This window comes from Crocuta crocuta, unplaced genomic scaffold (assembly GCF_008692635.1).
Source record: "Crocuta crocuta isolate KB4526 unplaced genomic scaffold, BGI_CrCroc_1.0 scaffold941, whole genome shotgun sequence".
Lineage (NCBI taxonomy): Eukaryota > Metazoa > Chordata > Mammalia > Carnivora > Hyaenidae > Crocuta > Crocuta crocuta.
The window spans coordinates 117928-133842 of record NW_027533087.1 but is presented as its reverse complement, the minus strand read 5'-3'; the positions used below and the strand labels follow the sequence as shown (position 1 = coordinate 133842).

At 46.3% G+C, this 15915-nt stretch overlaps 1 long non-coding RNA gene and 1 other non-coding gene across 2 annotated transcripts; both read left to right on the top strand.

Annotated features, from left to right (window-relative positions):
- The first annotated feature begins 385 nt into the window (after window positions 1-385).
- Window positions 386-13592, top strand: LOC144216574 (uncharacterized). The gene is made up of 5 exons (XR_013330686.1): window positions 386-437; window positions 1380-1526; window positions 3275-3382; window positions 4150-4260; window positions 13436-13592. It is a non-coding gene; the product is annotated as an uncharacterized LOC144216574 (long non-coding RNA).
- Window positions 13593-14883: 1291 nt separating this feature from the next.
- Window positions 14884-14956, top strand: TRNAV-CAC (transfer RNA valine (anticodon CAC)). The gene has a single exon. It is a non-coding gene; the product is annotated as a tRNA-Val (tRNA).
- Window positions 14957-15915: the final 959 nt, after the last annotated feature.

Here is a 15915-nt window from a genome sequence, read left to right as displayed (position 1 = left end):
TAGCTTCCTTATGACAACCTCACAGGACACACGACCGTGGTCTAGCCACCAGCGATGGGCCAAAACTGAAGGTTACACCTGGAGAAGCCTGGAAGGCGGCTGAGCAAGTGTTCTATGTACTGGTGAACAAAAGGCATCTTAAACTTTTTGCTGTGACTTGGGAGCAAATGTCCCGGTGATGACTGGCCACCCCAGGAGCACACTGGTTTGCTCGGGAGAGCCTGCCAGGCCGCTTCTCTGAAGACGCGGCCCAAGCCGCCTCTCCCGGCGCGTTCTGAACAAGCGCGTAGTGTTCCGTCTCTGATCATACAGGCCCTCACATCTGTAATGTGTGAAACGGGATCTGCTCGTTTTCTGACTAGCTGTTTCTGTTTTTGGTTCTCAGAGAATCACAATGATAAGAAGGATGAGGATGGACAGGAGCCACTGGCACCCAGGTAACTGAATGATGAAAGGGCTGGTAATGGAATAGTGAAGTCTAGGGAAGATTCCAGAAGCAAGCAACCAAGAGGCCAAATTCCCAGATTTGGGGAGAAAATTCCAGAAACTGCTGAGTGTACCGATTTCATTCGTTCATCATACAATGATGTGTCCTTTTATTTATTTTTACTTATTTTTAATGTTTATATTTGAGAGAGAAAGAGAGAGAGACAGAGATCACAAGCTGGGGAGGGGGCAGAGAGAGAGGGAGACACAGAATCCGAAGGAGGCTCCAGGCTCTGAGCTGTCAGCAGCACAGAGCCTGACACGGCCCTTGGGCTCAAGACCATGAGATCATGACCTGAGCTGAAGTTAGACGCTTGCCCGACTGAGCCACTCAGGTGCCCCAGTGATGTGTTCTTTTAAACAGTATTGTCTGTTCGCAGTGAAGTTTGTGTATTGGTTACCGTTTCCTAGTAATTCATCAGGTTTTTTTAGCTAAAGTTACTCTGACATACAGGTAAACCGGCCAGAGAGCCCTGGTGTCTGTGTTCTAAAAACCTGTATGGTAAAAAAAGAAAAAAAAATCAAAGTGAGACATTATCTCAGGAGACAGTATTCAGGGGACGACTTCATACAATAGTAAACAAAATATGTCTGCAGCATTTTAAAACCAGTATTCTAGGTCTCTGTGTGTCATAAATGCTTTTTAGAATAGTTGAGTCTACTTCCTCATCCGTAGGTCAGTACACTGAGCACCTGCAACTCCCTTCTATCCCAACTCTAGCCCTCATGCGCCCCAGTCAGAAGTGGATCGTTATGCTTTCTCTCTCATCCAGATGGCCTCTTTGCTTTCTGGTGTCACTTCCAGGAGCTTCAGAGAGGACCAGCTACGAAGCTGTGGTTCTAGGTTGCGTTCATTTAATCTCCGGTTTTACCCCCCCTGCCATGCTCCCTAGGCCCAGCAGGGGGTGCCAGAAGAAAGAGGATGAAGCCCTGGGAGACTCCCTAGGTGAACGGTATTGGCCGTGACTCCCAGCAGTTTCCCAGCACCAGTGCCTTCCTGCTGTACGTGCAGGAAGCCAGCCCTGCTGTGGCAGTCCCACGTAAGTACTCCCAGTATAAAGAGAATAAAACAGCAGAAGATGGGAGAATAAAGCTCCAGTAGTTTCTGCGTGCTTCCTGCCTCTGTCTAGACTAAGTGAGATAATCTCTGTAGGCAGTCCCTGAAGATTAACCTTGAAAAAGTGATTAGGCTGGACACAGCTCTCAGACCAACTTTCAAGTACAGGTCCCTGGTGGGTCAGGTAATTTGTTGCCTTGTGCCTGGTCCATACCTCACCTCAGTCCTTCTGGCCCCTGCTGGCATCTGCCAGCTGCCGGAATTGAGCCAAGCCAGCTTGGAGAATGATGGGATCATAGCCGACTCTGCTGCCACTTCAGCACGTGTGCGGAATCTGACAGACCTCCGCTAGACAAAGCATCTTAGCTTTTGGGAATGTTCTTGCTGATTACAGTTCCCGAACAGTGTTCCTCAAGCTTTTCTAGCTGTCCGAGAAATACTGGCAGTGCTGCCCATGGTTTTGGAGGTGCAGTTATCATGACTCCCCACCCCAGCGCCCCTCAGGTGGCTTGCTTCTTCAGAAGGTTCCACCTTAGGGGCGCCTGGGTGGCTTAGTCGGTTAAGCGTCCGACTTTCGCTTAGGTCATGATCTCATGGATCGTGGGTTCGAGCCCCGCGTCGGGCTCTGTGCTGACTGCCAGTTCAGAGCCTGGAGCCTGTTTCAGTCTGTGACTCCCTCTTTCTCTGACCCTCCCCTGCTCACGCTGTCTCTCTCTCTCTCTCCTAAAAATAAATAAAACATTTAAAAAAAAAAAAAAGAAGGTTCCACCTTAGTTCCAGAACATCAGGTAGTTTCCCCAAAGACGAGGCTCAGCTCATGGCAGCCCTTGGCTGAGTGGCGAGGGTTCCCACCCTACGTGTTGCACCATTTTTAAATAACGCCTGTGAGTTTAGTCTCTGTGCTGTCATCTAATCTAAGCCAGCAACCAGCCTACCTACCAGAGAAAAGGCTGAGTCTGACAGCCATGCCCCCGGCATGCCCCTTTCCGAAGACCCAAGGTAGCCTGTGTAGCTCCCCCAGGTGCGCAAGAGCACCTCGGGGTGGCAGCCTCATTGGTATGTGTGTAGATTGAAGCCTCAACCTTCATTTCCTTTCCCTTTTTTGACTATTTGACTTTCCTTTAGGGATAAAAGTTTGGCTTGTTAGAGAACCATATGTCTCATGTCTTCTTATAGGAAGAGACTGTATTAATTCACTCACTGTTAACTGAGTTTTTTAATAGCAATAGAAGCCATATCAGGCTTTATCTTTTTGCCAGTGGTGGGTGCCTTTTTGTACTCAGGCAGTCCCCTCACAAAGACTTCCTCATTCGCATTTCACTTGGAGATGTCTTTGTCATCTATTAGGCGATGTTCAGACACAAATCATGTGGGAGGGACATTCCCTAGTACCTGAAAGTCCTACATTCGAGGCGGCCACACCTTACCCCAGAAATGAGCCCTACTCAGCAGGCTGATTGAATATTTTACCATCTTATGACCACCTCCTTTATACTTCCTGTATCCTTGCGTGGGAGGCGGCCCCATGGAGTTTGCTTAGCACTGGGTCGTGCTTTGCTTGAAGGCCTACAGGCTCCTACGGGAGGTTCCCAGGTATTTCCTGATGAAAGAGGAAGTTGGCAGAAGAATGGGGCAAGGCGGGGATCTTGCTGAGAGGCCCTTGGCCACCCCGTTAGTGATACAGATTCTCCATTTTCTGCCTCATTCCCTGTCCTGGTGGAATGGCTGCAGAAGATGAGGTCCAGATCCTGCACTGGCACCTGAGCGAAGTTCTTTTCCTCAATGCCTGCCTTCAAGAAAAGCTGGAACATCATCTCAGCATTGCTGACCAAGGAGACGGTAGGGGAGGCCCAAGTCCATCTGCCTCTGGCAATATGTCTCTTTCTGAGGACTTGTAGGGTGCTCCAGGCCTTCACAGATTTCAAGGACTTGACATAGTTTACTTCACTTCTTCTTACAAATGGCCCAACTAGGGAGAATAGGGCAGGTATTAATATTCCTACTTTTTAGATGAGTCCGTAGGCTCACATAGAGATTTGCCCCAAGGCTGAGCTGTCCCTCCATCTTAGAGTAATCTGACCTCCAGAACCCTCCTTGTGACTCCCAGACCATATACTTCCTGCTGTTCCTCTCTTCTTGTGTGGTGGTCACTCAGTAGAACCCAGGTTGCTGAGCACCCCATTCGGCAGAGTGAGGCTCTCTGCTGCTGCCATCCTTGTCCCCCTCCCTGGTGTCGTGGTTACTCTTCATCCTCCTCAAGGTGGTTCTTCTCCACGCATCTACGTTTTACACTGTACTCACACAGAGGCCATCACTCCCCCGTCTTGGGCTGAGCCAGAACAGTGACTGGACCTCTTTGCACACCAAAGGGGCACTATTTAATGAGAAAAGTCTCCTTCATAATTTCAGCCATTGGGTTTGATAATACAAATGAATGAGCTGGCATTTGGTAAGGGCCTTGTGAAAATGAAGCTTTGGCACCCAAAACCTTTGAGTCCCCAGGGTTTTCTCCTGGGCTTAGATGGAAGGGGAAAAGGAATTGCAGAAGCATTATCTCAAGCAAATGTGTGTAACTCGCCTGAACTCTTATTTATTTCCTGCACTAGGGTACACTTCTACCTTCTGCAGGCAGATCTTAGACTCGGTTGCCTGCTGTACAATGAAAACAGAGAGCTCAGGGAAGAAAGTCTGAGTTCACTTGAATCGTATTTCCAGAGGTAAGTGGTCAAAACCCACAAGATGTCACTCTCAGAGCTTTCTTTTCTCTTGCCATACCCAGCTATAGAAACAGAAGATGGGGCAGGGGGGTGGGTAAGGCCACAGCTACCCCAAGCCTCTTGACTCCGAATTCTCATAGTTTTTCTCAATGTAGTGAGGACTGCCTCCTAGGTGCTCCCTCTACTGGTCCCTGGACTCGAGGCTCCAGGAGTTAGTAGCTCTGGGAAATTCACCTTTCAGGTACAAACCACACTCACTAAAGCAAGCCTGGGAAGAAAAGAACAGTCCTCTGAGGTGAGAGGACATAAGAGAACACTTATTTTAATTGAGTAAAATTTGCCAAAGTTAGATAAACTGTGTCTCAGAATGCTGAAAGAACAGGCAAACGGAATTTAGATTCTAGGTCAGTAGTCTTTGAGGAAGTATGAGGACCAGAAAGTGCCATTAGCCTAAAGAGCAAAACCCCAATTTCCAAACTGATGAAAATGAAGTACTAAAAAATTGAAATACATATAGCTTATATTGGTAATAAAAGACAAACTTGTATTTGTATAAGTGAAATATTGATACAAAATACAAACTATTGCACTCAAACTATAATACTCCAGTCACCTTATGGTTCCTAACTCTTATCATTAAAGAGAAAAGCAAAACCAAACCAAATGGCCTTCAGATTGGCAAAAGTACGTACAGACCTGCAAAAAGCCTTCAGCCTGTCCCCTATACACCAGACTCAGTATTTGCTGAGTTTTGCTGTGTGCAATGCCTGCCTCAGTAGATGTCTCTGCCTCATCTCTTCAGGGGCAGTTAAGGTCACCTGAGATTCCTTCTACCTTTTCATGTCTCTGCTGTTTTTTCTTAAGGACTCCTGTTGGGAGCCATTCTGAGCCCACCAGTCGAGAAATCTGGTGAGGTTAAAGCAAGTTTGCATGGTCTCTTGCCAGTCAGATGATGACCGATATCCACCCCCCACTCAGTTATCTCTGCTTGAGCACCGACCCCCAGGGTACCTTGTTGATCAGTATTGGGAGTGACCTGTCCCCTTATTCCCCCACTGGTATGATGATTGCACCTTGTGAAGGAACTTATTGTGGGAACTTCTTCTTTTGTGATTATGGGAACAGACATCATGTCTCCAGCAGGTCCTGTTTCCCTCCATACTTTCCCTTGAGCTATGAACAGGCTAATGACCCTTACTCATAAAAGATTGACCTTTATGTGTACAATTCTGTTTCTACCGTTGTGTTAGTCCAAGAGGTTCATACAGCTCAACTTGTAAATCAGCTAACCAAAAATGTCTCTCATGCCCTAGCTATTCAAGAAATCGTAGACAAAAAACTAGACACAAAGGTAAATGCACTCGAAGAGGCTATTCTATGTATTGGAAATGAGCTAACCTCTTTAAAGGTACGGTTGGCTCTCCAGTGCCATAAATATATAACTGGACAATATAACTGGACAATCAAGTCTTGCCCGGAGACAAAGAGCCTAACTTAGAAGGAACAGATCAGGGCAGAAGATAAGTTACTACCTATACCTTTGGTAACTGGTGATGTATAGCAGCCCCTTCCCTAAGGCCTACATTCCACAAACACCTTCCCTTACCCTGGCAGCTGTGATGAGGATGGATAAAAGTATCTACAGCTTAACCTATGACCTAATCTTAGCATTAATTAAAATGTGTATGTTATCCTGTTTTTCACTAAGAACACTCTGTTATTTTCTTAGTTACTCAACCTCACTATAATTGGGGCAGTTCTGCAAGAATACTTCTGTAAAACCTGTTTCTGTACATTTTCCAAAACATCTTATCACAGAGAACTATCCATTGTAAAAACTCCACTTTCTGATGCCATGTTAATGTTTGACCTATAAATAAAGACACCAAAACTGACAGGGCAGAGATGCCTGCCTGGTGACCAGAAAGATTCTTGTGGCTCTCTTAAGGGATCCCTGGACCTGGCCGGAACTAGACTCTGGCACTCTTCTGAATAGGGCTGTCCACTAGGTTACTGGAACCACTTGGCTGGTGGCTCAGACCTGGAAGGACAGAGGAGTTCGTGCCAATCCCACAGCAGCCAGTGACCCTACCAGTAAATCACTTCCCCATGATTGACAGGTCCAGGCATGGGAAAGCCTGGCTACCTGGCATGAGGGGGCCTTTGGGAAAAGGGAATGCAGAGGCCAGGTTTGTAAAGACCCAGGTAGATAACAGAAGGAGACTTTCCCCTGGGAAATCCAATTGAGAAAGAGATTCACCCGAGACCCTAAAAAGGAAGATTAAAATTTTTAGGTCCAATGCGACAGAAGTCATGGTGGGACAGCTGGAGAGAAACAAAGAGAGCCATGGGAAATAGGGCAGGTCTCCTAAGTAGCTTTAAATCCTGTTGTCATTATAAGAACCTGGTAAGGGTTTTACCTAACACAAATGCCCAGCTACCACAGCCAGAGATTCTGATTAAAGTAGTTTCATGTGAGGGGGACCTGGGTGGCTCAGCCGGTTAAGCAGCAGACCTGGGTGGCTCAGCCTGTTAAGTAGCCGACTTTTGGCTTAGGTCATGATCTCACAGTTCGTGAGTTCGAGCCCCACATAGGCTCTGTGCTGACAGCTCTAAGCCTGGAGCCTGCGTTGGATTCTGTGTCTCCCTCTCTCTCTGCCCCTTCCATGCTCTCTCTCGCTCTCTCTCTCTCTCAAAGATTAAAAAAAACAAACAAAAAAAAGGACTCTATCATACCTTCTGGGAAGAATAAATCTCCCATTGTCTGCAGTCTGAGAAGAGGCTAGGTGTCTACAATGCTCAGCAGAGTCTGGACTTTTCCTGAACAACAACAACAAAAAAATTAGATCACTTTTCTGGTCTTTGATTTTAGGAACTGTTTACTGTGAAATAAAGCCTTGTGTTATTTGTGATTTTTCTTTCTAGGAACATAGGGCCCTATGGAGGGTCTCTAATTTGCTAACCTGAGTGTGAGATCTGATGATTAAGAAAGTCTTGGCCTTTTTCTGCATATGAAAGAAGATGAGGCAAAGATGCTGAGTGGAAAGAATAGTCTGGAACCAAAATGCTAACATTAGGATTTGGCAGTGAATGTCAGATTTTGAGAAAGGGAAGAGACCAGATGAGATCTAGGAAAAAGAGATCTAAGAAAAAAAAAAAAAAAAGATCTAGGGAAAAAGAAACTTAGTGGAAACAACAGATATGTGAAGTTCCTTTTATGACATGTTCATTTGCTAATCTATACTTCTTCTTTTCCATCTTTGTAAATGTGATACAGTTGAGCTTAGTGTGTTATATGGTTTTTTTGGAATGTATATTTTTATTTTATTATGTTTTAAGTAAGTTATACACCCCGTGTGAAGCTTGAAATTCATGACCTTGAGATTGAGAGTGCCATGCTTTACTGACTTGAGCTATTGAGGTGCCCCTGGAATGTATATTTTTTAAAAAATGACTTATACCTCAAATATTCACTGTTCACTATTATGAGAGTAAAATGGGCCCATCCTGGGGATCTACCTGGGAAAGTGCAATTAAAATTAAGGAGAGGGGTTGTGAGGGTCTCAAGCATGGTAACTTTCCCTAATGTAGCAGTTTTCCTACTTCCTTCACACCTGATCGTTTGTTCCTTCCTCCTTTCCTTCCTCCCTTCCAAAGTTTAATTGCTGCAGTCAGTGTGTGGGGCTTGAACTCATGACCTGGAGATCAAGAATCATGTGCTCTCCAACTGAGCCAGCCAGGTGCCTGCTTTCTTCTTTAAATAAAGGCAAATGAAAAATAAGAGTATTCAGTTGCACCCTTGGAATCCATAGAAATTCTGGCTAAGGAAGTTTAAGGCAAGATTGGGGACTGCCTACTCACCGGTAGCCTGGCCAAGGTTGTCTGTCTGTTTCCTTTACTTTGGCAAGGAGACTCAACTCACTCTCGCCAGCCCTGGGAAGACAAGGATCCAGATGAGGTTGACTCATGGTAACTTAGGTCCTGAAATCTCCTAGACTTTCTTCCCTTCTCTTTGAACTCTCTCACACCCACCTAACAGGAGGGAATGAATGGCTGCCTTTCTTCCTGGTCAGGACTCTTGGGGTCCCTGTGGACACGTCTGAGGTAGGCAGCTGGCTTCTCCTACCTGTGTCTCCCAAACTGGTTGTTTTTTAATGACCAGAAGTGACCCATGACATAACTCCCTGCCTGTGGGACGGGAAGGACCTGGAGAGCCCGCAAGCTGCAGAGACTACAGTCAGCCAGCTCGCCCTGAAGGCACCGTCCACTTGCTCCTTGGGTTTCCGGTAAAGAAGAAAGTACTGTACATCTTCTCTGCAGGCTAACCTGAAAGAAGTGTAGGTCCCAAAAGGTCACGAAGAACCTTGCCGAGTCGACACAAACGCCGGCCTGGCCTTCCCGGACAGGCTTGAATGAGGCTGATTTTAGGATAAAAGCAAAGCAAAGGAGCAACGGTAGCACAACCCGAGGATGCTGAGACTAAAGTCTCGAATCTTAATCTCTGAATGGGCTAAGGGCCGAGAGTTGAATCGGTTTCTCGCATTTATGAAGAGGGTCATTAGCCCAAATTCAGACAACGGGGCAGGAGCTTATCAGTGGTTCTTAATCGAGGGCCATCTTGCTCACCACCACCCCTCTCCCCGGGGACGAGGCAATGTCTGGAAACCGTGGATTATCACGACTTGAGGATGTGTGTGTTTGGCTCCTAATGGCATTTAGTGCATGGGAACTCCCTCCGCAGCAGAGAATGGCCGTAGCAGGGTCAGTGGTGCCATGTTGAGAGCCCCTGGTGTAGATCAGTGTCCCCACTTTCTCTGCTAGACAACAGTAACTACCGGCGGAATGGACATGGAGTCGGAGGAAAACTGGTGTCAGAGAGACCTCTGAGGGTTTGCTCTGGGCATGTGGGAGGATGTCCTTTGGCGTCAGCTGAGGCGGGGGAGCAGCAGGGGCGGCAGGCTGTAGGGGGGGGACCCGGAGTCCAGGTTAGGGAAGCGAGTCTTCCTTGAAAGCCATCGCCTCTGTCGCTGGGAGTCCTTTGGGGGATGTTGGGGACTGTGAGAGTCTCACAGTGGGGCTCCATCCATCCCACCTCCCCGCGGAGACTTCCTGTCTTCACAAGGCAGTCTGGAAAAGGAGGGACTCCAGGGCAGCTCTGAGATGCAGCAGGGAGGCTGGGATGGTCGATTTGCGTGGTGGCCTGTGTACCTGGTGGACTTGGGGGGTGGGAGGGGGAGCATTGGTTTCTCTTAGTGCTCAGTGGGGTCCCCTGAGGGCTCGTGTTTGGGGGGAAAGCAGGAAAGGAGCAGTCTTCTGGATCTTCCTGGGAAGGAAGTGATGAAGTTTTGGGTGATGGGGGAGAGGCGGGGGTGTTCTGGAGCTGATGACCAAGAATTCTTGAAGACGTCTTTGGTGCGAAAAAGGTGATTTTATTAAAGCCCGGGGACAGGTCCCAGGGGCAGAAAGAGCTGCCCTGGGGGTATGAAGAATGGCTGATTTTATACTGTGGACTTGGGGGAGGTAAAGGCAAAAGGGAGGCCTCCAGAGGGGCTTTGATGCGCTAAAGTGGACCCTGAAGATCCCTGAGGCCTTGCTATTGTCAGGCTGAGGTGGTTTTCCCTCCAGCAAGACATTAACATTAGGATAGTAGGGGGTTCCTGGAGAAATGTTAGACTCTGTTTTCATTTGCCTCAGGTGTCTGTCTATGGGCTACAGGTTATAAGGAAACTTCGTTTTACCTGCCATTTCCTTCTTGCCTTTGTTCCCCACATCACTGGTGAGAGGCCATGTTGGGGCTCTAGGAAACTGAGTCTATAGGTTTCTAGAGATTAGGCTATTGATAAGATTGCCTTTTTCTTGTAATTTACTGAGATATTTGCTGATGGAGACCTGAGTCCTGTATAACTGATCTCTATCAGTTGGCCATTTGTTTTCTTTCCTTTCCTTTGTCCTTGGGCAGCCAGCAGTGCCTGAGGAATGTCACATACATCCCATGGGGGGAGGGGGGAGAGTAGCTTGCCCTTTGTTCTCAGCCCATCCCTTGATGCCACATCAAAAGGACGGCACCCCTAAGGGCGGGCAAGTCTAAGCTTTTTGATGCTGAACTCAGTGCTCTAACCAAGTTGCAGTTAATCCCAGGGTTGGAGAAAACTAGCACCTGGTGCCCTGGTAATGTAGTGGCTGGAACTTGGAGCTTTCCCCCACCATGGCCTGGGCTAGATTCTCAGTAAAGGTCATGTTTTGGTAACGCCTCCCTTCACGAGGGAATTCTCTTTACCCCTGAGCCTTCGGGGTGTTGCAAAAGACAGGTAGGTGCATTAGAGGCTCAGCAGCCAGTGCTGAAGCTCCGGTGAAGAAAGGGGAGGGAATGGTAGTCCGCGGGTCGCTTCTCCAACTCAGCGCCAACCAAACACGGGCTGCAGTGGCTAGTCAGGTCTCTGTGCAGCATGTGCGGACTTACACGGCCATGTGCAGAGATGAGCACTCCCACCGGGTTCTGGCCCGGCCCCGAGGGCGCGAAGGACAGTCCCAGCCTCTGAGCATCCCCTGGAGATGGGCTGGTCCCCTGACCCTCGTCAGTTCTCTTTGCGTGTAAACTGCTTACTGGGCATTTGGAACAGGTGCCTGGAGGAGATCCGCGAGGAAGGGAGGGAGGTGATCGGTGGTGCGATCTGCCCTTGCAGAGGCCGGGCTGCCGGTGTCCACGGGTCGTACCCTCTCCTGAAACAGTATAAGCTTTTGTACGCTCTAGCCAACAGTGTTGTGTGGGAAAGTACATATTTCTCAACATACTTAGCAATTTTTTTTCCTGCCTTATTCTCTCTTTCCTCTTCTTGAACTCTAAATATGTTAAAATTTTTGATAATGCCCTTTAGGTTGCTTAAGGTTCTATGTGGTTTTTCAATCCTTTTTCTTTGTGCTTCAGGTAGGATTGATGAGGGACCATAAGGCAAATGCGAGGGCCAAAGCGAGCTAGCAACCCCCCCCCCCCCCCCAAGGTGGGATATTTGTGATATTCCTCAGGCACTCCTGGCTGCCCAAGGACAAGAAGGAGAAAAAAAAAAAAACGGCCAACTGTCAAGAGATCACAGTCACGCAGGACGGATGTCTCCATCAGTTTACAAATATCTTAGTAAATGACAAGAGAAGCAATGTTATCAATAGACGATCTCCAGAAACCTGTAGTTTCCTGGAGCCCCTTAATATCACCCTCCCCTCCATTGTGATGTGGGCAACAGAGGCAAGAAGGAAATGGCAGGTAAAATTAAGTTTCTTTATAACCTGCAGTCCATTGAGGCAAATGCGGAGTAGAATACTCCTCCACAAACCTCTACTGTCCTAATGTTAATGCCCCCCGCATCTTTGGAGTCCTCTCTTAGGACAAAGGCCTCCCTTTTGTCTTTACCTCCCCTAACTCCATAGTATATAACCAGTCACTCGTTACAACCCCAGTGCAGCTCTTTCTACCCTCAGGTCCTGTCTTGCCGGGAGCCGCACCGGCGTCTCTGGATGGCAGTCACAGCAAGGAAATGGCAGTGTTTGCACAGCTCCTGCCATGAGAAACGAAAACTGGTATCTCTTTCTGCTACTACTGGCTCATGTTGAAAATAAGCCTGCTGGTATTGACCAGGCCTCACAATATTCCATATCAGACCCATATTCTGAACACAGATACCTCATAAGGAAAAGCATATTCCTACCTTTACAAAAGAGATTTTAGATAAAAGCTCTGTGGATCATTGTCAAAAGGTTCTTCCTATGGGCCTTGCAGATCCAAGACTTAGATAATAAAGGGGGTTAAGAACACAAGAGGTACAATTGAGCCTGGTCGCATGTCAGAAGAGCCTAATTTATAGTTAAGGTACAGATAAGGGCAGAACATAACTTACTAACTGTTGATGTATGACAGTCCCTGACTCAAGGCCTACATTCCACAAACATCCTCCCTTACACTGGCAGCTGGGATGAGGACAGATAAGAGTAATTAAAACATAAACCCAGATGCAAAGACTGATACATATAGAGCCCCCTTGGTAGTTTCCACAAAACTAGTTCAAAAACATTCATCCTCTTGAGAGCCAGACAAAATGACTCCTAGCTTATCTATATACAATTTAACCTATATGTTATCCTGTCTTTCACTAAGAGCATCCTATTATTTCCTTGGTCGTAAATTCACTATGACTGGGATAATTCTGCAATTGATATCACAAAAGGCCTCCCATTGTAAAAAATTCCTTTTCTCTGACCTCATATTTTTGTTGAACCTTTAAATAAAGACACCAAAACCGACAGGACAGAGATGCCTGCCTGGTGATCAGAAAGAATCTCAGGGCTCTCTCACTCTCTCTCTCGCCGACACCGTCCATCCTTCAGGGACCCCTGGACCTGCCGGAGCCGGCCTCTGGCACTGTCCCTGTGCTTAAATAAAATCACCTTTTTGCACCAAAGACATCTTCAAGAATTCTTTCTCGGCTGTGGTCTCTGAACCCGACCACCCTTCCAAAACCTCATCAGGATGATCTGTTTCTCTTTCTTGGGATTCATTGAATTTTTGTCATTTCCATTATGTGGTTAAATCCATCCAGCGATTGTTTTCTGAGAACTCTTTCCAATTTCAAAGTTTATATTTGGTCCTTCATTTACTATTTCTATTTCTTGGTAGTATTTTCTGACCATTTATTTTATTTATTTAAATGTTTTTATTAATTTAAATGTTTTTATTTCTGAGAGAGAGAGAGAATCTGAAGCAGGCTCCAGGCTCTGAGCTAGCTGTTAGCACAGAGCCTGACGTGGGGCTCAAACCCATGAACCGTGAGATCATGACCTGAGCGGAAGTCAGATGCTTAACACACTGAGCCACCCAGGTGCCCCATGACTTTTTATTTTTTTTAATTGTATTTCCCATCACAATCTTGAGAGAGTTATAATTGTGGCTTACTGTTTCTTGCCTCCTGTTTTCAACATTTGAATCTCCTATGAGTATCTTTTCTTGAGCATGGGTAGAGTAATAACAGTATCATTCATTAGAGTATTTGGGGTGGTACTGTGGATATTGTGAGTGGTACACATAGAGATTCTAGATTGTTATGTATTACAAAAGCACTGAATGTTTATAAAAAGCAAGCCTGGCTGAGCTCAAACTGCAAATTCTCTCCCTTGCCATGGATGACAGGTGAAATCTCCGTTGTCACTCGCACGTTAGCTGAACTACTTGGAGTCTGCCTGACACATGTGATACCAGAAACTTGGGCCGAATTTTTTAACACACAACGTAGAACTTCTCTTCAGTGGCTCCCCCCCACCCTGCAATTCTGGGATTCCTCACCACCTCTTGGGTTTTCAAGTGCTATGCTTGCTCAAATATTGTTCTCTGCTCCTTTAACCCAGTAAGGCAGTTTGGCTTTGTACTGGAATTTAGCTGACCCATATAGGGCAGACCAAGGTGTGCTCTCAGCCAACACTTTGCAAAATGGAAACCTCACCGTGTGCAGTTCTTTCTTGTGTCTGCCTGCTTTTGTTCAGTTTCCCCAGCAACTTCTGATGATATTTTAGAAACGTATTTTGCCCCCAGTTTATTGGATACTATCTGTAGGAGTTACTCTGAGCCAGGTAACAGCCATCACCAGAAACAACTCATTCAGTAATGGCAGCTTGGCAAATTGGGCTTGAATCCCTGTATGGCTAAGCTTTGGCAAGCTGCTGAAATGATCTCTAAAGTCACTCCTGCCCCCTAGTGTGAAAAGGAGATATGAGAAAAACCAGGTGTGCAGAGAAAGATAAATTTTGGGGGAACAAGTAAGAACAGCTGGGTGGTTATAGTTGAACCTTTGGGAATTGACCAGAGTCCCCGGCACCATCACTTTTCTTCATTCACCAGCCAATTTCAGACAGACCCTTCTGCATCTTGGCATTGTACACTGATGAAAATGCATTCCCTGACTTGACTGGGAATCAAACCCAGACCACAGTAGTGAAAGCACCAAATCCTAACCGCTAGACTACGGGGAAATTAACTGAGAGCCCTTTTCTCCAGCTCTACTGGAATGGTACTCTAACTGGTTTTGGTCTTCCTATCCTTCCCTGTGTTGCCTACCCCTCCAGGGATGCCTAAAAAGTCCTATCCTCCAAATTTTCTCTAAAAGGCAAGTCCAGAGGCCAACCTGAAAACTTTTCAGACTTTACTTTTATCTGAAAACTATCCTTACCTCTGCTGAAAGTCACACTGTAAGACCTGTTGAGCAGGAAAACTAAAGAGGCAAATAAAAAGTTTGGGATGTGGCAAATGTTGAAATAAAACGGCCTAAAAAAGAATCTAAGACCCATGACAGAGAAATCCTGTGATCACGAAAACTGCATGGGCCGCCCCCAGGGTTCTCCACCCCCAGGCAAATCCTGAAACCCTTGTGGTTTCTATTCGGCCTGGTGGCCTGATCTCCCAACGTATTTTAACAGGTCAGAAAACATGGTTTGGTCTATGTTGGATATTTCACATTTTCAAACAGACAAATGCCCTAAGATGTCAACCTCTGCTATGGTACCTGCTTTTGATTAAAATATTGGACTTAAATGAGTCGAGTAGAATAAGCGACAGCGGCAGANGGAAAATGCTGCCACCGCCTCGTTTCCGTAGTGTAGTGGTTATCACGTTCGCCTCACACGCGAAAGGTCCCCGGTTCGAAACCGGGCGGAAACAGATTTCTTTTCGTCAAAAGTTAATTCTCCTAACAGAAGGAAAAAAAGGGACAGGGGAGAGGGAAGGTTGGGAATGATCTTGCACCTGTGACTCTTAAGAACCGTGACAAAAAGTACCATTACTACCCTCTGTCCACTATGAGCCAACTCATTTGTCTTCTCTTAAGCAGATTGAAGAGGAGGCCACGGTGTTACTGGGTTCCCGCCGAAACGCACAATTTCAGTGTGGATTTTATATCAGGAAATCCCTTAAAAGTCCCTTCATTATCTTCTAGTTCCTAGATCTTCTCCATAGGCTGACCTTGGAGAAGACGATTAGGTATCTGAAGTATTGCTTAAGGGCGTGGCTCAACTTCCCTGGACTCCGGAGCGAAATCGCAGAACAAGTTTATTTCCCAGACAGAGGGAAGGTAGATAAATCTAAATCCCTACCTGGATCTCAAGCCAAGGATTTCCACGTCAATATTCCATATCCATGCCAATTAAAAGTATATATTTTATATTTTACCTAACTAAAGAACCCAACAGTCACTCAAGGATACCATATATATATTTCAATGACACAACCCTATTTACAAATGCAAAGAGAAAATGTGGTAAAAAGACACTCGGTGAAGCCCTGAGAGTGGAAGCCCCGGTGGTGGACAAGGGAAAGGATGTGGATAAACAGAAACTAGCTGAAACACGAGTGTGAAAAAGTCTTGCCTTAGAGCGCCCATGGTACTGTTTCCTGAACTAAGGTACAGAATACTTTATCTTATGTACCCAGGACCTAAATATATATCTATCAATCAGGAAAATGGAGTTTTTTAAAACACTGTAGGAAAACAGAAAATTGTATCTATGTAAACCAGTCTAGTGAAAAACGTAAGGAAAATATTTTTTTAAATACATGATGTGATGGAAATGAGACCAGCTAGGTCAGGAATCCCCAAGACAAGACTACACACTGCGAATTAT